The sequence below is a fragment of the Podarcis liolepis genome (genome assembly GCF_965112155.1).
Source record: "Podarcis liolepis genome assembly, chromosome: 6".
Taxonomy (NCBI): Eukaryota; Metazoa; Chordata; class Lepidosauria; order Squamata; family Lacertidae; genus Podarcis; species Podarcis liolepis.
Genome location: NC_139559.1, coordinates 21,388,109 through 21,413,963, shown reverse-complemented (window position 1 = coordinate 21,413,963; position 25,855 = coordinate 21,388,109). Strand labels below are relative to the sequence as shown.

The following is a 25,855-nucleotide window of genomic DNA, read 5'->3' as shown; positions in this document are numbered from 1 at the left end:
CCAAGCATACACTTTGCTCTAAGTAAGTCTGGAGCTCAACTTAAGCTTATCTTCCTTGGGCCTGACTCCTCTTCCCATGCTTTGCTCCCTTCCTGAGAGGAGAGCTTTAGGGCAAAATTAGATATGTGCTTAAATTTGCAGGAGGCAGATTACGTATTTAGAAATGTGACTGCATGCCCTTCTTTTAAAGGTCCATGTCCTCCCAAAACAGACATGTGCATTCCCCAGCATTAATTTTTTTAGGCAGCTTAAGGTAAGACTTTGCATCTGTGTTTGTCAAAGGAAACTTGGGAAGAACCTCTGAGATAACATATTGTGGTATCATGTTATAGAAAATTAAAACTGCTCTAGAGATTACAAGAGTGAATAAAACCACTTAAGATGTTAATGGCCTACTGCTTTCCTGAGCTTGTCCTTTTCTTCTTCTACCCCAACTTTCGCCATCTACATCTATAATCATGCCTTCCTTGTTTTGGTTTTGAAGAATCTATACTTTAGAACTCAGCAAGCAATACTCTCAACTGAAAGATAACCTTTAATAAGTTGATTTGCATATACATATATTAGCAAATTCTTTCCTTTATATATTTTATAGCCTATGCTGCATTTGTACACTTAAAGCAACAAACCAAAAATATTTAAATAACTCAATAACATTAGCTAAACAGACGGAGCACTTCCAGACTATCACTCCTTTCAGGTGTGTTTCAATCACATACCTGCACATTCAGGTTGCACAATTATAGTTGATTCAGATGTCTTAGGCAACAAACCCACTTTCCCAAAAGAAATGACTTTTGCCACAAGGAAAGTGATGAAAATGCATTGGAAAGTATGGGATAACAGTTGCTTTGCTGCAACATCATCTAATATCCCCATAAACAAATCAGAATGAATACTCATTAAACAGCCAATGTTGTCTAATCTCCCTCCAAACAAATCAGGATGAATGCTCAATAAACAGGTCATTTGGAAGCACCCTTAAACTTGCAAGCTCCGTTAATCAAATCATGATTTGCTAATTGAGTTACACTACCACCCTAGCATGCCAGGAATTGAAATAGGATAATCTTTGCTGTATAAGAGCAGGATAGGGCAGATGGATAATTAATGCATCAATTTCCTCAAAGCGTTTTTATCCCCTTGGCTCTCATGGCCACTTTGAATGTTTAAGCAAAGTTCTTTTCCTACACACCCACCTGCAAAAGGAGAGAAAGAATCTCGAAAGGGGTACCTTACTGGCCTTACAAAAGAAACCCACAACAAAATGCATTGCATGCAAAGGCCAGGGGAATATTGGAAGGGGCAGCAGTAAAGGTAATTTACTTGTGCATTTAATTTTTTTTTACAAAATCTGTAGATAAATGAGGATAGGACTGAAAAGAAAAGGGGGGAAGTGGGGGGAGCACAGGATTGTATAAGAATGAGACTGGCAATTCTGCTTTGTTCTTGATGGGGATTATAAAAAGCACCTTGAACATACTGTGGCAAGGAACAGCAGCATCAGATGAAGCAGCACTGGGATGTGACCTGAATAAATTACAAGCCTGCAGACTAGGACTGAGATCTAGTTGACTTTGTGCCAGCAGTTCAGAAGCAATGGAGCCAATCCACATGAGAGTTTGCTTTGCACTAGGCGAGGCTTGCCCCACCCCCAAACAGGCTCTGGGCAGCTGGGGAAATGTGTCTTAAGTGTATGGTGTGTACACAGTCTGTGTAAAAGCAGATGGTGTTCTGGGTTTCAGTAATTTCAAAAATTTCTTATATGCTATTTGTTAGGGATTGATTAGCTGCTTGTGCGTAAAAACGTGCTCCCTCAGAGTTTGTGCGACCCCACAAACCTCCGTGTGTGACGGAGCTCCTCAGACATGTCTGCTCTAGTCACTAGTAGAGTCCGACAGTGGCTGTCTGCGGAAGCGTTTCCAGCAAAGGAGCTCCTTAACGGAAACGCGTCTCCTGGACTCACGGCGTGACAGTTTCCGGCGAGGTGTGGGTCTCCCTATGGGAGACTCAGATACCTCCCCACTGTTCTCGCTGGAAGCTTCCCTGAGCCCTCCCTCCTGCTCGCATTCCCTCAGAGACCCACTCCTCCCCCTGCTGGTCCCTGCTTCAGCTGTTGAGTCTCTTTCTTCCTCCCTGAGTCCCTCCACCACCTGATGCTCCGATGGCAGTTCCCTGACATCCACCTCCCCTCCAGGGCCCCCCTCACCCCCTCCCATTTCCTCTCCCCTGGGAGGTGAAGGGCTAAAACCCCGAAAAGAATCTTCCTCATCTTCCGACGTCTCGAACCATTCCCTCCATCGGTCGTCGTCCTGGCTCGCTGAATCCTCTTCCTCTTCAGAATCTGGGAACCCCTCCAACTCCTCTTCCTCGTCGGTGGTGGCAAAGTATTCCCTTCGGAACCTCGCTACAGGCTGAGGTTTACGTGGGAACCTCTGATGAAAAGTCTCTATTAAAACTTCGTCATTGACATCCTCTGCCCTAACCCAGGTGTTTTCCGACTCCGGTTCCCCTTCCCACATTACCAAATACTCTACTTGATCTCCCTTCCACCTGGAATCGAGGATCTCCGCTACATGGTAGCTGTGTTCCTTCTCCTCCATTGCTGGTCCCCCGGTGACCCTCCCTTCACTGTCTCCTCTATACGGTGACAGCAACGACCTGTGAAAAACTGGGTGCAGCTTCATGTGGTTCGGTAACCGGAGCCTGAAAGCCACTGGATTGACCTGCTGCATGACTTCAAACGGACCCAGCCTTTTGGGTCTTAATTTCTTACAACCTCCTTTGAACGGCAACCCTTGGGTTGACAGCCACACCTGGTCCCCCACCCTGATGCTTTCACCTTCCCTTCGGTTTTTGTCTGCCTGCCTCTTATATTCCTCCTTAGCCCTGTTTAAGTTGAGTTGGAGCTGGCGATGGATCGCTTCCATTTCTTCAACGAACTGTTCTGCAGCTGGAACGCTCCAGTTCTCCCCCTCCCCCCCTGGGAAGGCTCTGGGATGGCACCCGTGATTAGCCAAAAAGGGGCTCATCCCCGTGGACACGTTCTCTGCATTGTTGTAGGCAAATTCTGCCAACGCCAGCTTCTCCACCCAATCATTCTCTCTGTCATTAACATAACACCTCAAATATTGTTGGAGAACCCCATTTGCTCTTTCCGCCTGCCCGTTGGTTTCTGGATGACGGGCCGTTGAAAAATTAACCTCTACATGCAGTAAGCTCATGAGCTTCCTCCAGAACCTGGAAGTAAATTGTTTCCCTCGGTCTGAAACCACCCTCAAGGGGGCGCCATGCAACCGAAACACATTCTCTACAAACAATTTGGCTGTTTCTTCTGCTGTGACCGCATGTGAGCAGGCTATAAAGTGGGCCATTTTAGTTAACAGGTCTACTACAACCATGATGGCTGTTTTCCCTCTAGACCTTGGCAGATCAGTCATGAAATCTATTGCCACTGCTTCCCACGGTCTTTCAGGTGTGGGCAGTGGTTCTAATAAACCAGCCGGCGCCCGCCTCTCCCCCTTGGCTCTTTGGCATTGTTCACACCCTCTCACATACTCCCGCACATCTTCCCTGACCTTGGGCCACCAAAATTCCCTGGTAACCAGCCACATGGTCTTGTGTTGCCCAAAATGCCCTGCTGTGGGGCTATCGTGCAGCTGCTTGAGTACCTTCTCCCTCAATTCCCCTTCAGGTATATATAACGCTCCCTTATAATACAATGCCCCGTTTCTCTCCTCAAAACCACCGGATTTGTCTTCCTCCCTCCTGAGATTCCTGAGTTTGTCCTGGGCGTATGCATCCTGCACCGTACCCTCTACCAATTCCCTTTGCCCCACCAAAGTCGCCCCACACACCCAGCGGTCCTCTGGAATGATATGGGTTTCTTCGGGTGCTCCCTCCCCCTCCAAATATTCAGGTTTGCGTGAGAGAGCGTCCGCCCTAACATTCTCTGGGCCTGGCACGTAACAAATCTCAAAGTTAAATTTGGAGAACTCCTGGGCCCATCTCAACTGCCTTTGGTTGAGCACTCGCGCAGTTCTCCAATACTCTAGATTTTTATGGTCCGTGCACACTTGCACCTTATGTTGTGCACCAACTAGCAGATGCCTCCATCTCCGGAACGCCTCATGAATAGCAAGAAGTTCTCGGTCGTACACCGTGTAGTTCCTCTCGGATTTGTTCAGCTTTCGCGAAAAGAAGGCACACGGTTGCCACTCTGACTCCTCCTTCCCCGGCTGCAGAAGAAGCACCGCCCCTATGGCTCTGTCAGATGCGTCTGTTTCAACCCTTAGCTTCTTTCGTAAATCCACATGCAGAAGTTGTTCTTCAGAGGCGAAGGCCCTTTTCAGCTCCTCAAACGCTCGCTCCGCCTCCGCCGTCCATACAAACTTCTTTTTACTGCTGAGACAGTCAGTGATGGGCGCCGTCAGATGGGCGAAGTTGCGGATGAACTTACGATAAAAGTTTCCAAACCCTAGGAACCTCTGCACATCCTTCTTGGTTTTGGGTGTTTTCCATTCCAGCACTGCCTGTACCTTGCCGGGATCCATGGCCAATCCCTTGTCTGACAGGCGGTACCCCAGGAATTCCACCTCCTTGGTATGGAACCGACACTTCTCCAGTTTGACCCACAGCCTGTTGGCTTGCAGTCTGCTCAACACTTCTCTGACGTCTCTCACATGTTGCTCCTCATTCTCCGAATACACCAACACATCATCTAGGAAAGCAACGCAATTCTTGTAGAGCAAAGGGCCCAGTACGTGGTTCATAAAAGATTGAAAACACGCTGAGCCTGCTTGTAATCCAAATGGCATAACGAGGTATTCAAATGCCCCCAAAGGGGTAAACATGGTGGTTTTCCATTCATCCCCTTTCCTTATGCGTATCAGGTTGTACGCCCCCCTTAGATCCAGCTTTGTAAAAATCTTTCCCTTCCTCACCCTGGTCAAAATATCATCAATTCTGGGCATAGGGAAAGCCACCGGTTCAGTCACTGCATTTAACCTCCTAAAATCGCATACAAGTCTCGGCTTGTCCGCGTTTTTTTTGTCCACAAAGAACACTGGGCTACCCCCTGCTGCTTTGGACTCTCTGATGAAGCCTCTCTTCAGGTTCTTGTCAATAAACCCTCGCAACTCCTGCATTTCTCTGTCTGACATGGCATACAACTTGCCCACGGGAAGCTGTGCTCCAGGGAGTAAATTGATCTGGCAATCAAAGGGTCTATGAGGTGGTAGTTGGTCAGCTTCCTTCTCGCTGAACACGTCCCTGAGATCTGCATACTGTGGTGGTACCTTCACCTTCTCCATTACTTCAGTCCCTGCTAGGGTGGCTTGGGCCCCTGCTGAACCCTTTTCCCCTTTGCAGTGTTCTAAGCAATGTGCTGAACCAAAGGACACCACTCTTTGATGCCAGCCAACCAGCGGATCATGTAGAGCTAGCCAGCTCATTCCCAAAATAATGGGAGCGCCTCCCAGGGTGGCCACATTAAACGCTATCAGTTCTGTGTGCCTTGCCACCCTCATTATCATTGGGACAGTCTGCAAGCTGACTCCTCCTCCCAACAACTCCCTGCCATCAATCGTGGTCACCTGCAGGGGGTTGCTTAAAGGGATAGTCTGTATCTGGTGTTCAGCAGCAAACTCCTTGCTCATAAAATTGCAGGAGCTGCCTGAGTCCAATAGCGCCTTTATCTTTAGGGGGTGCCCATTTTGCAGCTCTAGCGACACTTCAATCACTAGAGCAGGTCGAGGAGCTTCTGGCACGGGCACTTTCACTGCTCTTTGGCCTGGCTGCAGTGCCCCGATTGTGGCAACCAGGCGTTGGCTTTTACCTGCTCCGTTCCCCCCTGTTCTCCCCCCTCAACAGCTCCCACCATCCCTTGCCATTCCTTCCTCTGGGGGCAGACTCTGGCAAAGTGGCCTGGCTGTTGGCAGAGATAGCATTTCCGGGGGCCCTTTCCCTCCTTCTTAGCCCCCTCGCTGGTTTTTGAAAATGCGCGCGCGCGCGCTGTTCCGATTTCCATCGGCTCTGCCGGCGGGAAAGCTGGCTCAGGAATGTCTGGAATGCGGAACTCCTTCCAACGTTCCCCTCTCCCTTCCCGCCTCTCCAAGGCTCTTGCCTCCTGCCGCGCTCCTATGGTCAGCGCAGATTTGGTCAGCTGATCCATAGACTCCGCCCTGGGGCTCCGTGACAGCTCGTCTTTCACCGCCGAAGAAAGACCTTCTTCAAATAGCATTTGAATGGGTGCCGCCGATAAATCCCAACTCAGTCTGTGAATCAGCATGGTAAACTCAGTCCAGTACTCACGGACAGATCGACTTCCCTGCTTACAAGCCATTAGCTGTCTGCGCACCGCCCCTTCCTCAATATCGCTGGAAAACATGATATCCATTGCACGAAAGAACTTCCTCGTGTCCTTTAGTATGTCATTGTGCGTTGCCATTAGGGGTCGAACCCAGTCTCTCGCCCCTTTCTCAAGATGCCCAATTACGAAAGCAACTCGCGATTCCTCATCAGGGAACTCATCGAACTGCACATTAATGGCATATTGCATCTCTGTCCTAAAGGCATGGTAATCCTTGGGGTCCCCCCCAAATTTTTGCACCAATCCTGGTACCTTTCTGGGGAATTGAGTGGCTCTCCCCTTCTTGTCTGCATCCTGAGCCCTTCTCTCCTCCAGCCTCGCCGTCTGCAGCGCCAGTTGGACCTCCAATGCTCGGTATCTATCTTCCAAGCTTGGACCAGCTCCAGCCCCCGCTCCTCCGGTTCCGGTTGGTTCGCTCATGATGCTTTCTCTTGCACAGGCAGCGTACAGAGTCTGTCGGACTGCTGTTAGGGATTGATTAGCTGCTTGTGCGTAAAAACGTGCTCCCTCAGAGTTTGTGCGACCCCACAAACCTCCGTGTGTGACGGAGCTCCTCAGACATGTCTGCTCTAGTCACTAGTAGAGTCCGACAGTGGCTGTCTGCGGAAGCGTTTCCAGCAAAGGAGCTCCTTAACGGAAACGCGTCTCCTGGACTCACGGCGTGACAGTTTCTGGCGAGGTGTGGGTCTCCCTATGGGAGACTCAGATACCTCCCCACTGTTCTCGCTGGAAGCTTCCCTGAGCCCTCCCTCCTGCTCGCATTCCCTCAGAGACCCACTCCTCCCCCTGCTGGTCCCTGCTTCAGCTGTTGAGTCTCTTTCTTCCTCCCTGAGTCCCTCCACCACCTGATGCTCCGATGGCAGTTCCCTGACACTATTCTGGGATGAGAGAAGAGATCATAGTTCTCTGCTAATGCAAAAGACGCTGGCATGTTTAAAGGATGCAGGTTACATCTAGGGTGCAATTCAACGTAGTGCTCTTCCAATAGTTTCATCTGTGCAAGCAATGATGCTACCCTCCTTCCCTCTGCACACTATTCTGAGGGTTCTCGACTCCCTCAGAGCCTATTTTGGGGGGGCATGGAGAGGGAGAAGACTTATCCCCTTAAAATGCAAATTCATTGAGGTAAGGACTTGTCATTTTTTGCTCGGGAAATTCATTAAAGCACCCCGCATACTGATTATGCACCAGTTAAAGGGCATTATGTTGGAGAGCTAGGAAAAAACTTTGACCCTAGACAGTACTAAGCCAGAGGAACAGTTGACCTGATTTGAACCAACCAGAATAGGTTGCTTGCTTGCTTCCTAAAGTACAAATCGCAGCTGTTGTATTGCCTGGGACTCTAGGGGTATCATTTCTATTACTCTCAACAGCTAAGTAACATTCAAATCAATTTCTCAGAGCATAAGCCTATTAAGGGCTCTTGAAAGTTGCACAATTAGCATTTTAAAAGGAGAACAATTATCTGGTATATCACAAAGTGTGCTTTGCTCTATGGAGCGAGCTGATGGTCCTTACTAGTGTTATGACTAGATTTTTAGTATTCACAGATTCTCCAGTTCTCAGAACAAGACGGTTTATAGCCTCCATTATACTTTTCTTGTGGAGAAGAATTAGCCTGGGATCACAAAGTAACCTTTTAAAGGTTAATAGTCACCAGAAATAAATGTTAAGCATATTTTCCCTATTCCTGATAGATATTATTCAATTAATCTGAAACAAAAAAGTCATGCTTTAGTTCAGGTACATGCTTGGCGTACCGAATAGCTCCCTTCTAGTTGGATTAAAATATTTCCCGAAATAAAGAAACCTGGGTGTTTTGTCTGGAACATATCTGGCAGAAAATCTGGAAAAGCTAGAGGGGCATGAGAATGTGTTTCCTTACTATTCTATTCCATATTGAACTTTGACTTCACGTCAGAGCCTAAAACCACCAGCTTACTAATTAGTATGAAATCTCAAAGAGAAATAAAGTTTTGTTCATATTTTAATGTGAACTTGGCTGATCCCAAACTTATATCAATACAATTTCGTACCTCTCTGAAGTACTGCAATTTCAGTGTTAAAAACCCCCAGCATGCTTGATGGGGAAAATGAGTGTACAAAATTGTACACTGAAAAATTCAAATAAATAAATAAAAGTACCCGTATGTTATAGCCAATGTAGTGCTTGTAAGAAAAACGCTGGGGCCTAATTTGAATAGTAAAGTACTTTGTATCCGGTGGACGGGGCTTGTGTGTTATGTTTTGGAATCAGCCCCTCCCTTCAATGTGTGTTCCATTAAGAATGTCAGTTAAGAGGGACCAACTGCCTCTTCTTGCTTCTTGCCTCAGACTTGCCTCATGTTGTTTTATCTAGTTTCTTTCATCATGTTATTTTGTTACAGTTTTCTCTCAGTTTATTACTGAACTTTGTTCACATTTCTGTGAGCCACTTATTTTTCTCAAAGGAAAAGAAACTCTGCTGAAGAACAGTGGAATATCCTAAACTTGGGTGTGTGGGAGGATATTCCTAGTTTGCCAGGAGGAGTGATTTTGTTAATCAACCCCTACCTCCACAGCAGTGCCCACTTAAAATCATTAGCAGTATGCTTGTTCTGCTGCAAAATGTTTTCCACCTGTAGAATGTTGTACACGAGAATGCATAAGCTGGTTTGCTGGTTACGTTATTTCACAATAGATTGCACAATCTGTTGTGTAATGAATTTCCACTAGCACAACAGTTGTGCTAGTTTCCTCTGTTGCATTCAGCTATCACCTGTGGCTCCTAGAAGCTGTCAGCATGCAACAGCAGCCACCCCTCAGGAACAGCTTTGACTGGACAGCTAAAGCAGGTAGGTCTCAAACCTTCAGTGAGTTAGGGACTTCCCCTGCATGCAAAGACAGGCTACGATGGATTGAGTGGACAAGACTAAAAGTGGGTCCAATGGTCAAGAGGGTGGTTTCTGCACGTGCTGTAGAAGGAAGTGAGGGGCAGATGGGGCTGGTCAACCTGGGAAGGTAGTCCACCTAGGACAGGCTTCCTCAACCTTGGCCCTCCAGATGTTTTTGGCCTACAACTCCCATGATCCCTAGCTAGCAGGACCAGTGGTCAGGGATGCTGGGAATTGTAGTCTCAAAACATCTGGAGGGCCAAGGTTGAGGAAGCCTGACCTAGGAGATACAAAACTCTGATCCTAAACCTCCACTGCTTTGTGGTTACACTCACTTGTGAGAAATGCTCACCCCAAGGAAAAATCCATTATCTGCTACCATGAGGGATATCTTCGGGAGAAGAGAAGGCTGAGGAGCAAACCCTACACAAATCCTAAGTCAGTTAGTTGGAGACTTTTTTCCTCCTTGCAGCAACTCTTGCAGCCAAGCTAGTGCCAAGTATTGCTCTGCTTTCCTTTGGACCACATCAGCGAGGCTGAGAGGGGAGGTGGTCTTGTTGTCTGGGCAGCCCAGGATCTCCATACACACTGCCCAGGCTTGCCCCCCAGAGTGGTCACTTCATTGCTGCTAGTGCAGCAAAAGCAATGAGGAAGGCAGTAGTTACTGGTCTCTGCAGCCACAGCAGGCACTGCGATTCTTCTGTGGTCTGACTTCACCCCAGGATGCATACTCGATTGTCTCTTGAGACAGGCAGATGCAAACGAAAGACCTCATATTTTTATGAGAACACAATGGATTTTCAGTAAGTCAGGAAGGCCAAGGTTCCAGCAATTTCCTTTACCTATTCACAGACTCCGAATTGTCAAAAGGAAAAACACAACGTATGCTATGGTATGGGTGTGTTCTATATGGTCACAACCAGGAGAACTTTGTTCTTCAAGGGGACATATCTGAACTGCTGCATCTTAGTCATTCCTTAATGGATTTTTGCTTGGATTTTGCCAGTTTATATTAGTCACAACACAGGTATTCCATGTCAAACTTCCCCAAGACGGGTCCAATTATTTTTATTTCATAATAATAGAACACTTTTTGACCAGGCTTCTGCTTTAAACAGGATGGGGAGTGCTGGATATTAATCAGACCTATATCAAAGAAAGGAAGACCTGCAAGTACTACATATTCTTCAACCAGATTTGAACATTGCAGAAGAAGCAACGTTGTCCATAAGCAGGAGCTGATGCCACAGGTATAGGACACAGCAACTTTGAAAACCTGGAAGAAGGCAGCAGTAGCTTGTAATGTATGGTTTCCCCAATGTTTTCGATGAAGCAACCAGAAAAAAAGGACAAAGTCTGCAGCAAAACCTTTTAAATAGAAATAATTTACCATAGCCTTCTCAGGGAGTGCAGTACATTCTTACGTCCACGGAGTTAAAGCAACAGACAAGCAAAATTGTGGGATGATGCATGAGGTTTACAATTTTTTGGTACACTGCCATCTTATCTACAAGAACTGCAGCTGGTGCAGGACAAGGAAAAAAGGGACCATCTCCCTAGAAGATTAATAGTTTGCTGCATGGAAGAACAAAGTGTAGATAAACATAAATAAACATGCATTGAACACCGTCTGCTGCGTATGAGCTAAATCATTCTGCCAAAGGGAAATAAAGAAAAGCTACTTTAACATTTAGAGCAGTGCAAGACAGCATGGATAAGTTCAGGTAAGCAGAGTTTACTGGCAAAAAAAATCCCCAGCATTAACACCTGAATACATTTTCTGACATGGTGTACTTTATTAAAGATGCTTTCCAGCCACTGAAATCCAATAGTTTAATTGCACTAGGAAGCTGATGAAGATAAAAATGTTAATTCTTAGGAGCATGCTTTATCAAAGGATGTAAAATGCAATCTGGAAGACACTGATGTATTAACATTCAAACAGCATCATTAATGTAATTAATTCTCGTTCTAAATCTCCTCTTTTGTTACTAAAGTCCTGTGAGATAAGCAGGGTTTATTTAAGCCTGTACACGTACACACACACACACACACACACTTCTAAAGATAACAGAAAACAGATTTACCGTATACAGATGGGAAACCTTCAATTTCTAACCATTGTTCTTTGTTAACAAGTGTGGCATTGACTTCTGATTAAGCCAGAGTTTCTCCAAATAACTTGACTTGTTTCACTAATTTGAAATTCATTCTTTTTATAACACATACCATTAAATATAAAAATTCTTAAACACTTTACAATGAGAATTCAATAAAAAAAACCTATGAACAACATCCAGTTACCTAAAAAACTGGATAGAAATGCTACTGTTCATCCCAAATAAAACTGAGCAGTGTACAAAATTGGGAACGTGTTTCAGAGGGTGGGTGCTAACACCAAGAAGGCCTGTTGTTGCTTTGTCACAAGTGGTATTATGGAACGATCAGCAAGATTTCCTCAAAGGTCATATGACTGGCCTGGCCTGTACTGGAGAAGGTATCCTGGTCTCAAGTTCTTTAGGACTAAGTATCAATAAAATAATCTCAAACTTGGCTTGGTAGCTAATAGGCGCCCAGCGCAGAACTTTTCACACTGTTGTGATTATGTGCAAATCTGGTTGCCTCAGTAGCTGCATTTATGCTGTTTGCAACTACGAATCAGACACAGGAGTGGAGCCAATGGCAGTGCATTAAAGTAATCTAATTGGGAGGTTACCAATGCATGAATCACCATGGCAAGACTATGCTGTCTAGGAATGATCCTAGTTGGCACACCAACAGAAATTAATTATGGGCAACCCAAGACACTGACATCACCAGGGATTCTATGACAGTCAATCTAGGATCACCCCCAAAGTATGCTACTTCAAATGCAGTGTGACCCCATCTAGAGCAGGTACACAATCTAATCCCCAGACTTGGGAATTAGCCATCCACAGGGCCTCCACCTTGTCAAGATTCAATCACAGTTTATTATCCTTCATCCAACCCATTGCAGTATCCAGGCACCAGTTTAGGAAAGGCAAAGCCTCTCCTGATTAAAATGTTACAAAGAAACAAAGATGCATATCATCTGGATATTAGCTCACAAAACTGGATGTTCCCCACCCCTGATTTAAAGGTTTGAAGGTCATCACCAGCATATATATTCCTCTGTTTCTCATCCCTTGGTCACGCGCAACTGATTCCATCAATATGTTTGAGAGCACAGGAAGTAATATGGAAGTTCTGTACACAGTATGGATCTGTGCGGATCATTGACTCATGCAAATTACAAAGGAATACAATCATTAAGTGATGACAATGCACCTATGAACCAGCTTCAAAAGTACCCTTTTGAATTATGCACATTTCAGTAAATACAAATAAGAAATATGATGCAACTGAATTGGTGTAAAGCGTAACAAAATACTGGTGTCTATTTGCTTAGTTTGCAGTGGATGCTTGATAGATGCACTTAAGATTTACCAAATGACTACTAGACTTTATAATTCTCTGGTGGAGGTAGGGGAATGCCTTTTAATCAGTCTGTAGTTAATTGGTTTTCATTGACTTCTTTTATCCAAGTTGCCTGGAATGATATATGCATGCAAAACTTTTAAAGCTCCAAACAATCTTCTCTTGTTTTCCTGATATTCACAAGAATGCAAAAATGTGCCCTATTTAAATATTATTGCAATGCACAATGAAATTTGGTTAACTATACAGATTTATTCTTTCTGAATTTCAGCATAATTCCATAAGTATTAATACATAAGCATTTAAATATATATGCATGGTTATATGTATTTTTAATGTGTCAGTTACTTTAGGAAACCTGGAGTCTGTAGGCTTACATTATATATATAGTAATGTGTATAATAATACACATTATATGCAATAATTGTTCATATTTTTAGAAGTAGTAGTAGAAAACCCCAAACTCGTCACTTCCAATCTTCTAATTCCAAGATGGGAATTAGAAAAAAAAATCAGTTTGGATGCATTCAACATTGAAATTATCAGAAAATTCTATCCATACTGCTTATTCAATCATGACTGGTTTGCACTCACCACCATTTCTAGAAGCTTGGTGTAACTCCTGATCATTAAAGGCCATTAATTAATGTCCCTATTGCCAACCATTGAGTGTCATGCTGTGCAACGGCCCAGGGCATTTCCAATAACCTACAAGTCTGTTATGCAAATATGTTATCATACTGTATTTTCCACACTATGGAGAAAGTTTATTGAAACTTATAAGCAAACACCTCAATAAATGCAATCAATCGATCAAAATAATATAAAACAGCAAGATCATGAAATACCCATAAATCAGACTGGATAGTACAAGACAGAGGAGAAGATGGGTAGCATTTTAGGTATTGCAAAAAAGCTCAGGGATAGGGCAGGATGGAGTGTACAAGAAAGAAGGGAATGTGCTTATGGATGCATTTTTGTAGGCTTGTCTGTATGGGCACGGGCATGTTGAAAATGATAATAATGGATGGATGACCAACCTTTGCATAGGCACTACAACGAACACAGGTAACTAGGTTTGTGACACTGCTGGAAAGAGACAAGATGGGAATGCAGACTTGGTCAGGGCAATGAGTTAGGTCAGCACACCTGCTTGCGTTTCATGCTGTGCTACTGTTTGCTCTCCTGCTCAGTGTTCTACTCTAGAGGCAAAACTGCTCCAAAGCTCTTGGAGCTCCTCATTTCAAAGCCCTGACTTCTATTACACTGGGGGGGGGGGGGAATGTTGACCTACAATAGTTTTATAGGTCTGAGGCATATGAAGCACCAAAACAGGACTTTGCACACGGCCTCCATTTCTTTTAATCCAGCTTTCTTTAATCATAGCTTCAAGGGCATACAGAGGTCTAAACAGACTTGATTTTGAAGCACAGATGAGCACCCTATTCCTTTTTGGCCTTGGAGTTAGAGAAGCACAAATTATGCAAGTACAAGTAGGATTGCAACTGACACAGCAACCCAAAAACACAATATCTATGATTATAAAAATTAAAAATGATGTAGATCATCCAAAGAGGATGTGTGTGAAGCTTTCATTTTTTTCTAAAACACTGTACTAAACTTGACCTCTGTAAAAAAAGAAGAAGAGGTTGCGCATCTTGTGCAAAAACCAAAAGGGGATCTGGCAGGCCATTTTATTTATTTATCCTTGCAGCATATTGGGAGCATCATTTTAGAACTCCAACACATGACAGGAAGCATCTGCCTGTCTGCCCAGATACAATACTCCTTAGGCAGAGGAAACAGGGATAGGATGCTGCCCTATACAAAGTCAAAGTGTTTGTCCATTTAGCTTGGCATTGTCTAGCTGACTGTAGCTCTCCAGGGTCTCAGGAAGATGGCATCTTTCGCATCATCCTACTACTTCATCTCTATAACTGAATACATGAGGGACAGAAAATGGGATCTTTTGCTTCTGAAGCTTGCAATCTACCAGAGCTATAGTTCCTAATTAAGCTAAGTAGGCCAACAAGGTTCCATGTGGGTCTGCCTTTGAAGGTGGTTCAGAAACAGCAACATGTACGCAGTGTGGCTGAACATGAGAAGAACCTGGTTCAGGCCAATGGCCCATCTACAATAGTCCAGCATCCTGTTCCCACAGTGAACAATCAGATGCTTTCTCAAGCGTCTAATATTAGGCTCAGCCAAGGAGCATGACTCATTTTTGGAGATGTTTTTTGTTACTGGAAGAAATGTACACTCTAGGCTAAATCCTGTTTAAGAGAAAAGCTGCCCTTGGAACCGAGGCAAACATGAGAGATCTTCACTTGGTGCAGTGCCACATAAATGTTCATCTAATAAAGTGGAAAGAACACAATTTGAAAACTATGTTTTAGAAAACTACGGTACATCCTCAATCCAGAAGGACTTTAGTGAGAGTAAGTCTAATTGGCACACTTATTAGTTTATGTCCGGGATCTAAGTGGTAGCTAATTCACACCACAATGAGTCATGGAATTACCGTAGAATTTTCTCTATTCGTGACCAAGGTCTGAGGTAAACTGAAGATGCCACGGACAGAACTAGCATTTCCAATTAAACGTTCTTGTTATATGTCTTCCATACAGAAAACAGCCTCAGCCCAAGCTCTTTTCTTGCTATAAGTCTTCTAGGATTATTTGCCTTCACCCTCTGAAATAACATTAACTGGCACTCTTTTCATTGCTTTTACTAGGGTCAGCTGAAGATACATTAACACTGAAAATACATTAAAGTGAGAGGTCAGAGGGAACATACATGAAAGGTGACTACTGAAGCCAAGAAGCTAGGATGATACCGAGCAACAGAGCAAACTAGGCCATTTGACTCGTGACTTGTGTATTTGGATGCTAACTGTATTTGCTTAACAGTTCATTTATTCAGAGAATGCAAAATCTGGCTCTTTAAGGCCATGAAACATGGTAACATAATTTGTATGTAAGTTAGATTCAAAAAGAAATACTGCAAATGCAGTATTAAATACCAATTTACACATTTAACAAGCACCATTGGAAGCATTTGCATGCAGTAATAGATCACCTTCTTAATAATAATAATATTTCTTATACCTTGCCCATCTGACTGGGTTGCCCCAGCCATTCTGGGTGGCTTCCAACAAGAATACAAACAAAACAAACAAATCAAATATTAACAGCTTCCTGAAACAGGGCTGCCTTTAGATGTCTACAAAAAATTATATAGTTGACTCTGTGACATCTCTTTGACATTGAAAAATGTGAGATTAGATCACATCTATTTTTTACTTGTTGACACACTCTTCAATTTTCATTCTTTTACTGATTCCATTTGTGTGTGTGTGTATGCACGTGTGTGCATGCAAGTAACATGAGGTACAGCAGGTGAAAAGCATTGCAAAAGCATCTTTATACAGATTTTGCCTTTTGTTTCCTATCACTCACAGTTCATGTAATCCTGCATTAAACATGAGCAACTCATTTAAAGACTTACCTTCAATTCATTCCTAAGGAAGTGAATAGTCTGTAATGGACATACAAGCAGGGAAAGGCAACAGATTTTTTCCAAGGTGCCTGAATAGGTATGGAAGCTGGATGAAAAGTGCAGAACCTGAATAAAGCAAGGAAGAGAGATTACATTTACACGTGCCTGAAAAGTTAGAGAGAAGTAATATCACTAGCATTTTCCCAATCTCTCTCTCCCTGCCTCTTCCATATTGCAGATTCACATCCCTTCTCAATGCATTAAATTTTTTGCTTAAAATGCATATAGGGTGTGCATTTTAGAGAACGAAGACAGTGAGTTGCATATATATATATATATATATATATATATATATATATATATATATATATGTATGAATATAAATACATTCTAACACTCTTTCTCGAAAGTGGCCAACTAGATGCTTCTAGAATATCTCATGGAATAAGGCAATAAACCTGGCAATAATGCGATGGAGCAAAAAACAGAGGTTGTCTTCTATTTTACCTATTTATCTGTTTACTGAAGGCATCCAATATACATAATCTATCTATTAATTATGTAGTAGGTTCCTTTGTTTGTCCCAAACCTACCACCATATTGTACCGCTAGGCACTTTTGCATTTGAAACAAAATAGAATAACATCAATGGCGGACCTTGATGTCTCATACTTCAGTGGGGCCTGTGCGATGTCAAAATGTGGCACCCTCCCCCTACCTTTTGCCTTCCATTGGATGTCATAGCTGCAGTGCCCCAGAAGCTCTGCACCTGGTGCAACGACACCAGTTGCGCTCCCCTAGATCCAACTTTGATAACATCTCCACTATTCACTCTCTCCTTGCCATTGATAAGCCACTATCATCATGTCCCTCGTTAGGCTGAATGTTTTCTAATTTAAGAAACTCCCGCCTCTCAAACCTTCCTCCATATGGATAATGCTCCACCTCATTAGTCAATCTCTTTCATTTGAGTTGCAGAAGTAGGAAAGCCAAATGGATGTATTTTAGTTATCTGTACAAGCTTTCTGATTGTTTTCCATCTGTCTCCCTATGCCCCCTTTCAGATTATGATGAAATATACTTCATACTTAGGGTATCCTAATATTTCTGCTGAGCTATGTAGTTGCCAGAGCATAATTTCAATACGGCTTTTGAAAAACCAAAATGAAAAAGCAGGTATCATTAAAATGTCAAACTTGGCAGCAGGAAGGTTAGCACTTCTGTCTTGCAGATGAGCCCCATATTAATCCAGATAATCAGAGCAACACTGTGAGTCCTTCTAAGGGTAAAAACTGGCACTGAAATTTACAAAGGTAATCTTGTTTTATTTCATGCATATCACTGAGCATGCCCAGAGCTATGCTAGTCAGCTATAGCCACTCAGGAATCTTAAATATGTTGCTGAGATTGCTTTCTTCTTTTCTGGTACCATTTTCCCAAAGAGTAAAAGAAGTGCAGTAGCCATTTATCTCTGCATATAAATCTCAAAAGATTTATTATATGAAGAGTCATTGCAAATTGCCTGTCGAAATTGCGTTTGTGATGAACAAGAACGACGCTAAATTTTGCAGCTTGATTAAATCTCCCAGATAACATAGTAATGAATGCAAAACTCTGTCACTAAAATAAATGTGGGTGTTCTTCTCTCAAAAGTAATATGTATTTATTTCATTTGTTTATTTGAACCAGGGGTGGGTGGAGCGAATCAGTGATGATGTGCTTCAGTTCCTTTATTTCACTGGGTACTAGACAGCTTCATACTGACACCATCTTGTATTGAAGATGCACTGTAATTGCCCAGCATTTGATGGATGTGCATAGGTATACTTGCTCTGCTTTGTGTGTGTGTGTGTGTGCGTGCCCAGGGGTGAAATATGGCCACACCACACCCCCTTAGTATCACCACTTACAGGGCCTGCTTCACACCCCAAATGTTTTTGCCTCACTGGAATGTGTTCTTGAATTCCTATGCCTCTTGTTTCTTTGCACAGAAACTAGCTTAGTGAACAAAAGTAAAATTTGCCTTCGTAGCTCTGCCCATTTACCTGAATTTGAACCTGACCTAGAGGATACCAACTTGGAAGTGACCCCATCCCAGGAGGCACTTTGCTGAGCGCCCCCTCAAACAGCCCTCACATACCTGGTTCACCACAAGCAAATGGAATTCCAGGTCAAAGATAAATAATATGATGCCAGAGGGGGCTGCTCAGTGATTATTGACTATGTATATTAGAAAGTACTATGCTCCGGTTTAAAAAAAAAAAAAAAGGCAGCACCCATCCACCAGGAGAGACAATAACACGTTCACAAGCTGGAGGAAGGGAATGCAGGGCTAATGCAAATTTGCTAACAAATATACAGAAATTTCAGTGATAATACACAGAAATGTGGACCCCGCAACCAATTTCACTCAATTGAATTAAATATCAGACTATTACAAATGTCCTGCACTGCAGCTTGCCACATAGAATTACAGTGGTACCTTGGGTTAAGAACTTAATTCGTTCCGGAGGTCCGTTCTTAACCTGAAACTGTTCTTAACCTGAGGTGCCACTTTAGCTAATGGGGCCTCCCGCTGCCGCCGCACGATTTCTGTTCTCATCCTGAAGCAAAGTTCTTAACCCGAGGTACTATTTCTGAGTTAGCAGAGCCTGTAACCTGAAGCATCTGTAACCTGAGGTACCACTGTATGTTCCTCCCCCTGCACAATGTTCTGGGGTTTTCCCCAACCCCCTCCCCAAACCAATTTCAGGGGGTACATATGGGAAAGAAGAGGAGAAACCCCATTTCTCCAGCAGAAGCCCTTTTTAGGTGAATCTCGCCCACTGATCTTTATTGATGAGATTCCAAGTATGTTTATATTGTTTTATGCATGTTTTAGAACATTCCTACAGATGCCTTCCTCAAGCAAGGGCCCTCCATGCAACTCATACTAGGGGTGGAGAAGCAGGAGAAGAAAATTCATTGTGCTTTCCCATCCCAACCTACATATTTAGTCTGTATGTAAATAAGGCTGAACTTGACAGATTTTTGCCATCCATGGTTAAGGTATCATTCAGATTTATTATCTGTGAATCACCTTTCTGAGATTAAAAACCCAGTAGCAATTAATTTGTCATCTTCTGAAATATTTGGCAAGAAGCTACTCCTGTGTAACAAGCAGCCATGAAATTCATATTCAGAACCTCTCTCTGGGAAATTAATCCTCAGCAATAAATTGCCTTTACTATGGAGAACAATTATTACATTCATGCTCCATTTATGACATGTGGCCAAACTGATAACTCATCTATGATAATATTCTCTCTCTTTCACACTAACACACACCCCTGCCTTCATGGCCAAGAATGCTAGCCTCTTTACATTCTTGGGAGCTACTTATGATAGTGTTCTGGGGGCCAGAAGTACATTTATGGTTGCCTTAGAAGTTTCCAGACTCCATAATAAAGCTGTTTTTGTGTAGCGGTAAGAATTTCACAGTACTGTAGTGCACATCCTTAGGTATAGCATTAGCATTCAAATACACACATTTATATGTTATCTACACATTACATATAAAATGCAAGAGAGAGATGGGGCATTAAAGTGTGAAAATATATTCCTACAACTTAAATGCATATTTCATTTCAAGCTGTGGGTAAACATACTGGATTCAAATTTGACAGTCACTAGGGACCAGATAAAATCACTCTAGTGGCTAGATTTGGCATTTCAGTAGGTCATCCCTGAGCTAGTTTATTTCCTATTGTTAAGTGTTGATAATTCTTATACATTTGCAAAATTTTGCAATTATACATAATAGTTTTGCATAATTATACAAATAATTTTGCTCAGTACAATTTCAAGAATGGCTTTCGAAATTTTTCTTCTTCAAACAAGTATTTTGGGTAAATACAGCAATATCAAAAGCTGTATCTATATCTATATATAGTATTGTAGGCCAAATGACAGGAAAGCTCACCACAAATGGGTAAGTAAATAACCCCCATTGTAAAAGATAGCAGTGCTTCTTTCCTCATGGAATGTCTTGCGTTGGAGAACAGCTGTTTTGTTTCAATTATTTATGATCACAACTCGGCATGCAGTACATCACTAGAAATGTTATTGTTTGGTTTTGCAAAGGCACACATGCCCTAGCAACAAGACATCTCTCTAACCCATCTGTTGCTAAATCTTTGATGAAAATGGAATGAAAACTTTTCATTTGCTGGCTGTTTGTCTACTTGGGCAAGAATTAGTTAAATTTTAAATGAAGAAGGAAAAGGAAGGTAACACTAAAAGAAACATTGCATTAAATTGGATTTTGAAACGTTTCCCCTTTGCATGCACGACTCACTCCATATGCAACATCAGAGGATATACATGCTAAGTAAAACAAACACACTATAGTTAAAATACAGCAACAATTAACTTGTTGAAAAGCACATTCAAATGGGAAGAAAAAAGGCGGCTACTTAGTTTCCATATCTTTCCTTTGTTTTACAATTTCTTTAGATACATGTTTGTGACCTTGTGTCCTGACAATACTGTGATTTTCCAGATCTAGGAGGCAGTCAATGTGCACCTCCGTTCTCTTGCACTACTGTGGCAGGCATATTAGACTTCATGTCATTGGAATAAATATTCTGTAGGCTACAAGCTTTAACAGATTAATTGGTGTAATTAAAATTGACTAAAGCTTTAATTGCCAATTTAAAAGGCATATCAGTTATTCAGGAAGTAGCCCTGTGGAATGGACTCTTTTTGTTCCCTAAAAGCACCTTTGCCTGAGCAATCTCAGATAAGGGAGCTTCTGTGTAATGCACAGTGACCGGTGAAAGGATACTTAGAGCAATGTGGTGAAGCCCTAACCACTGCCTCTCGCAAGATCTAACACAGCTGGCCGTAAACAAATAAAAAGCTTAAGGCGGGATGCACGGAGAGAGGCAAGCACTGGTATCAACAAATGCAGCACCAGCAGATAACTGAGGTGTTTCCTGCTTGGCAGGGGGTTGGACTCGATGGCCCTTGTGGTCTATTCCAACTCTATGATTCTATGATTCTATGAAATGTGAGTAGAGAAACTACACAGTACTGGGCTCTGGAGCTACCCTGGGATGAGAGTGTCTATACAACTTTGGGTGGCTATTAGGATTCATTATGACCTAAACGGATTTGAGAACTGGGCCAGAACCCACAGTTTGAATTTCAGTAAGGACAAATGTAAGGTAGGAATAATCTTGGGCAGGAATAATTAGATGAACAAATATAGGATGGGAGACACCTGCCTTGTCAGTAGTACATGTGGGAAGGACCAAAAAGGTGAGTCAACATGAGCCCAGATGGATCAAACCAAAGACCTATCTAGCCCAGCTTACTGTCTCCCACAGGGGACCCACCATATGCCTAAGGGAAGCCCACAAGCAGTAGATGAGTGCAATAGAATTCTCTTGGTATCAGTAACATGGTACATCTGATCCTAGAACTTGTGTTCAGTTGCAGCCATTGGTAACCTTATCCTCCATGAATTTGTCTAATCTCCTTTTAAAGCTTAAATTGGTGGCCATCACCACATCTTGTTTAAGCGAATTCCATAATCCAACAATGTGCTGTGTGAAGCATTTCACACAGAGGTACCTTATCGGGTCTGCTGTGCAGGCTACATCATCATCACAGGTGCACAACAGGGCCTAAAGAAAAGGAAGTGTCCTATTTCCCTATATATGTGGGGGTTTGATGTAACAGCAGCAGATGCACAGCTCTTACCCAACTATCACAGGACTCTAATGAAACCAAATTTGTAGCAACATGGTTAAAGTCTTTATTTACATTATAATGAAAAGTTAGAAGGATGATAATAGCTTACCAATGATTAAGGGACAAACACACAAGCTTTTCAAAGTGATCCCTTCAATGCCAAGTATAACGCCACTGGGTAGAATTCTCAAAGAAAATTATAAGTTGTCATAATCTCTACTGCTTAGAACAATATTAGCAATTTAGTAAATCCAGGCAATGGAAGCTTGGGGCAATGACGGCTCCACACATCTCTCAATGCTGTAGAAGCCTGTCAGATGAATTATTCGGAAGGAACCACTTGCTTCCGACTCCACCTATTTAATAGGTATGGTAGCAATTTACGTGCCGTTTTTAACTTCTGTAGTTGTGCATAATAACTGAGCATTAGCTGACAGCTAGGTGATCAGGGAATGCAATTAACCCATGACTTCTCATGCTGCAGCTTGAATTATTTGCACTGCAAACCGAAATGGTAGCCTCAGTTTTTTTAAAAAAGCTTACACAGGTGGAGTCATTCTTGGGTCCTCACAAATCCTGGAGAAGCCTTTATTCATTTATTTCATAAAAGTTATACACTGCTTGATTGTAAAAATGAAAACAAAAAAACCCTCTAAGTGGCTTACAAAAAGATAAAATAAGAAAAGACAATGTTAGGCTAACTGATTTTCAGATATTGTGAACTGTAAATATGTTACTTCAGATTGTTTTATTGTTCACTTTGCCCACTTTCTCTTCTTAATGACCTGTTTTGCTTGTTGGGAAAGAAAGTTTTGCAGTAGACACTGAAAAGACAACAAAGATGGAGCCTGTCTGATATTTAACGGGAGGGAATTCCGAAGCGTAGGTGCCACAACTCTAAGGACCCAATTTCTCTTTTGGGTAGACTTGACCTCAAGACAAGATAGAATCTGCACCTATCCATAGCAATGGAGTATTGGTGGGATATATCTAAAATGAAAAGTAAGCTTTTTTAAAAAAAACAATATGGGGTGGGAGTGGGACAAACCATGCAGAAATATCAATAAAGGAGTCAGTGTATGTTTGAAGGAGAGCACAGTAGAGACTGTGTTTTATATCCTGTGTTTTATATACTTGTGGGCATGTTTGACAGCAGCTCTGCTGCATTCAGCAAAGCTATGCTACTGTTGTTCTGCCAGGGATTTAGCGCAATTCCCTTCTTTGGTGCTGGACTTACCTGGAACAGGATATGGATTCCCTTTTACAGGCAAAACTGAAGTTGCAAAAATTGGATTGCTTTCTTCAACACCTAAGGCAGTGGCTTTATGAAAGTGATTGTTACCAACTCAGGTGAATTTTGTAAACAAATGCAAAGGAGTTCTCACTGTGTTTTGAAACTTGGTGCTTTTACAGCAACTGAGGAGGAAGCTGAGTGCATGAATAGAAAAGGAATAAGGTTTAGCAGACTCTGTGACCTGGATAGAGCATGAGTTCAGACTTTTGTTATCACTCAGTTTACAATCTCCAAATGCACGTGAATTCAGTGATGCGGTTGCAGCAATGGGTAGAAAGGAAATATGATTAATGATAATGCATTCCTAAAAATAGTCCAATTTTGAATCCTGGTTCTGTCTTCAGCAGCACTGGCTACTCCTCCCAGTTTGGTGTCATCTGCAAATCTGATGAGCATCAAATGTAAACACTTAATCTGAGTGTTTGCTTTGTAGAAGCTTAGCAAAAGGCACAATAATTTCGGAACTAAATTTGTAAAGCAAAACACCATTGTGTATAATATAAACACCTGGGTTGTGTTAAACTACAAGTAGGCCAGTAGAGCAGATGAACAACTTCTCATAAAAGCATTCCACTAAAAGGATGCATAGGTTTTACAAGTCAGAGCCACCCTGCCATCCTGCAGTGCATCAAAGGAATGCAATGATATTATAAAATGTACCATGACTCTATAATTTTCCATTGGCCCACAAAAAAAGTTAACACACCTTCTATTAATCATGCCTAATCATGCACATTAATAGCAGTAGCACATAAAACTAACCTGTAATTTGGCAACATGTTTTGCTGTCTTTAAAATTAGTGCAGAAGGGAAAACATTATATATAGCAATTAGTTGACAAAGTATGTCTGCAGCGCTTAAGTGCCAGGTGTGTTAAATCAAATGGCCTGGGGGCAAAAATACTGTTTTTAACAAAGATAATGCTTAAATGAATCAAGCTACCATTATTCCATTATGTGACAAAAACCATCAATTAGCCCATCCATTAAATCCTTAAGTTAGCTCATGCAAGATTGATCAAGGAACTAGGGTTTTACAGTGTTTAATTTACAATAGATGGATATATTTAGTCAGACTGTTCGGAGATCCATCACTGGGCATTCTTCCCGCACTTAAGAATATAACAGAAGAAGACCCCTGCTGGAACAGGTCAGTGTCCCAAATTCTTCAGCATCCTGTTCTCACAGTGGCTCATGGGAAGCATGCAAGCAGAACCTGAGCACAAGAGCACTCCCTCCTTCTGCTGTTTCCAGCAACAGGTATTCAGAAGCATGCTACCTCCTCTGTTACCTGGTTATGCACAAAGATTAGCCGCTGGTTGACAGGGCTGGAAAATAATTCTACCCAGTCATGACTGGCCTCAGTGATGTGGAGTTTTTGCAATATGTGGCTTGTAATCTGCTTGTATTTTGTTACCGTATTTTTCGCCCTATAGGACGCACTTTTTCCCCCTCCAAAAATGAAGGGGAAATGTGTGTGCATCCTATGGGGCGAATGCAGGCTTTCGTTGAAGCCTGGAGAGCGAGAGGGGTCGGTGCGCACCAACCCCTCTCGCTCTCCAGGCTTCAGTAAGCTATCCGCAAGCCTTGGGAGCCCGCAGGAGTTCCCGCCGGGCTCCCAAGGCTTGCAGACAGCAGCCTGCAGCCTGGGGTACGCTGAGCAGCGCGCCCCGGGCTATCCACAAGCCTGGGGAGACCAGCGGGAGTTCCCGCCGGGCTCCCGAGGCTTGCGGATAGCAGCCTGTTCTGGGGGCTGGGGTCAGGGGAAGCTCGGGCTTCCCCCGCCCCAGCCCTGCGCCTGGGGGGGAAAATACTTTCCCCCCCTTTATTCCCCCCAAAAAACTAGGTGGCCCTATGGGCCGGTGCGCCCTATAGGGCAAAAAATATGGTATATTTCGCTGGCAGGTTCTCATAGCAGATGCTGAAGGTACTAGACAAGATCCATAGCAGGCATATGTGGGTGGGGAGGCTTCTCTGTTCCCATGGATAATCCACTTAATGGCCATTGGGGTGCTGCTACAAGGTCTCAGCCTAGTGCACAGGCTGATATGTGCCCCCCACCCCCAAATACACCTTCTGCTGACAGGATTCATTTGGTGAATACTGCCCTCCATGTTGGTTTTGACTGTGGTTTGGGGAAATAATTTAAGGTGCAGAGAGAGAATTCCTCAGCTGTTACACACAGAAGCATATTGTATCACAGACAGAACACTCTGTGTTGCAAATAAGGTTACTCTCCATTAAGGCACAAAATATCAAATTATAAGGGGTGGCAGAAAAAGAAGGTACCTTTTATCATATGTGGTGGGAATGTAAGAAAGTGAAAGGCTTCTGGGATATGATATACAGTGGTACCTCAGGTTAAGAACTTAATTCGTTCTGGAGGTCTGTTCTTAACCTGAAACTGTTCTTAACCTGAAGCACCACTTTAGCTAATGGGGCCTCCTGCGCTGCTGCTGCACGATTTCTGTTCTCATCCTGAAGCAAAGTTCTTAACCCGAGGTAATATTTCTGGGTTAGTGGAGTCTGTAACCTGAAGCGTATGTAACCTGAAACGTATGTAACCCGAGGTACCACTGTATAATGAGATTAAGAAAATGTTGAAATATACATATGTTAAAAAACC

The 25,855-nt window shown here is 42.9% G+C and overlaps 1 protein-coding gene and 1 long non-coding RNA gene across 5 annotated transcripts in view; one reads left to right on the top strand and one right to left on the bottom strand.

The window, feature by feature from the left end:
• SULF2 (sulfatase 2) overlaps window positions 1-25,855 on the bottom strand; it is a 273,848-nt gene that overhangs the window by 181,795 nt on the left and 66,198 nt on the right. For all 4 annotated transcript variants that reach the window (XM_083508022.1, XM_083508024.1, XM_083508021.1 and 1 more), the window contains one exon: window positions 16,210-16,326. The gene's annotated coding sequence lies outside the window, so the exon portion shown is untranslated. The remainder of the gene's footprint in view (window positions 1-16,209; window positions 16,327-25,855) is intronic.
• LOC310709146 lies at window positions 10,361-16,196 on the top strand. The gene is made up of 3 exons (XR_014527355.1): window positions 10,361-10,967; window positions 12,674-12,747; window positions 15,437-16,196. It is a non-coding gene; the product is annotated as an uncharacterized lncRNA (long non-coding RNA).